We start from the raw sequence: 2,404 nt of genomic DNA, 5'->3' as shown, positions 1-2,404 counted from the left end.
GAATTTACATTGGTCATCCAAGAGACACAAATTTGTAATCATGCGAAGAGGTAGACCTCACAAGAATCCGGGCATGCTTCAAGAACACATGGATCATGATGATGTAGTATGTGGATGATGTAGGGGTTGTGTAATATGTTGAAAATGAAGGTGATAATGTATGCATAATGCTATGCATGTCAATGGAGGTAATGCACATGCCAATGTGGTTAATGTTAAGCATGCAAATGAAGACAATGTACATGCCAATGATGTGGGTGTACAAAATGCAAATGGGCCCTTTCATTACTAATGATATCCAAACAGTCATATTAATGATGAGATCTATGATGAGAACTTAAATCAACAATAATCCCAACGTCAAGCTTTAACTTCTCAAGGGCTTTAAGAGTGAGATGCCGACTTTGAGAAGTGAATTCAAGAATGGAAGTATGCCGCAACCAAGCCAAGATGCTAGGTTACAAACGTGCCAAGGTGCTTCGGTTCATATAAGGAGAGAAATTCTCATGATTTTGGGACCTAAGAAAAACATGGGAGATTATGCTAGGCCATCAAAGAGCTTCGTGTTTGGAGACACGGATGAGGTGGATTATGGCAATAAGGAAAATCAACCACACTTGACATCATCCATGGTAAATTTTCATCACCATATGCATTCTTCACCACTAGGCTATACTAAGGGCAAGGGTATTACCTTTGATTCTTCTCTCTATGATGGTAAAGTTAGATTCACAAAGGACATTTCTTAAGGTTGCTTGGGGAAGGTGTACATGATGATAGATTGCACGAGGAAAATGTACATGGGCAAGGGCAATACCTTTGATTCTTCTCTCTATGATTGTAAAATCAGATTCACAAAGGACATTTCTTAAGGTTTGTTGGGGATGATGTACATGATGATAGATTGTGTAAGGATAATGCACATGATAGGAGGGATGATTTCAAAGGACAATGCACATGATAGGAGATATGAGTCCAAAGGAGTAAAAGGACAAAGTTTTTCTAGCAAAGTTCAATGGTGAAACCATTTCAAATTAGAAATTTGAAGAGCAAATTGGACTTCTAATTTTAAAGATGAATCTAAGAAGTGAGAAAGTAAAATTTTACATTATTACTTTACATTTGGAGGGATATATATGCCCATGCTTAGTGGAGGAACCTACAAACTCAAGCATATTACATAACAACTTTGAATGCCTTCAAAGATTACAAGAGGTCTTCATCTCTCGATTGCATAAGGACAAGCTAGTGTGTCATTAGGATGTAACAAAGAACTTGCAACAAAGAAATGCTACTATCAAGGACTATACCCACAAATTTTTGAAGCTCATGCTACATGTTGATGGGTTACTGAGAACTTTAAGATTACCAAGTGCATCAAAGGGCTAGGAATGAATATTGGGGTTGATTTGAAAGCACAAAGGCCAACTACCCTTAAAGAGGCCATGTTATTGGGAAAAAAATATGAGGAGAAGTATGCACACACATGGTCAAATAGAGGTAGTTATCGGATTGATTTTCCCTCCAACACATATGGAAATTTTACGAAGGATGCAAATTATACTTTTACCATACTTAAGTTTCCCATGGCATATGGTGGTGGTGGAAATAAATTATAAATTTGGCAATGTTTCTTAAAAGCCTTCTAATGGTGCTAACAAGAGCAACTACATAAATGAGTTATGGAGAAAAGGGTCATGCTACAAGTGTAGCGAAAAGTGGCATAAAGATCATGCCAAATCTTATAAAGCAAGGAATGTAACTCTTAACATGGTGCTTTCCGAGGTTATTAAAGAGAGGACAATGAGAAGGATGTAGAATTGATTGATGGTTTCCAAGACTTTGTGGATGACGATCATGATCAGGGAGTTTCCTTTTGATTTCGGTCGTGCTTTGTATAAGCCACGTGATTATAATGATGGCTTACCCACACCTATGTGATTATGATGAGGGTGCTTTTAATCTCGGAAGAGCTTTGTATAAGCCATGTGATTATGATGATGGCTTACCCACACCTATGTGTCCTAATGATGATCCATGTATAAAGACCACTTTATGTATCTTATCTCATGTTTCTTGTATGCCAGTTACAAGAGTTCTCACACCTTGAGACTCAAGGCATGCAGTAATGGAAGTTTTGGTTAATAGTGGGCGTACACATAGCTTTTGTTAATGCAAAGTTCATGTGTAGCCCAAATCTTCTTTGATAAATTTGCATGAAGTATAAGTGGAAAATGGAGCTACAAATGGATTTCACAATCATGTGGTGTGTGATGTGGATTAGGAGATTCGACAAATTTACATATACAAAGCTAAGTTTCTAGTACTTGATATGGGTCCTATTGAGATCATTTTGGGATGTGATTGGCTCTCTAGCCTTGGTGCTATTACCATGAATTTGCAT

This window comes from Cibotium barometz, chromosome 19 (assembly GCF_041138505.1).
Source record: "Cibotium barometz isolate CiBa-2024 chromosome 19, ASM4113850v1, whole genome shotgun sequence".
NCBI classification, from domain to species: Eukaryota; Viridiplantae; Streptophyta; class Polypodiopsida; order Cyatheales; family Cibotiaceae; genus Cibotium; species Cibotium barometz.
This window is presented reverse-complemented; position numbering follows the sequence as displayed.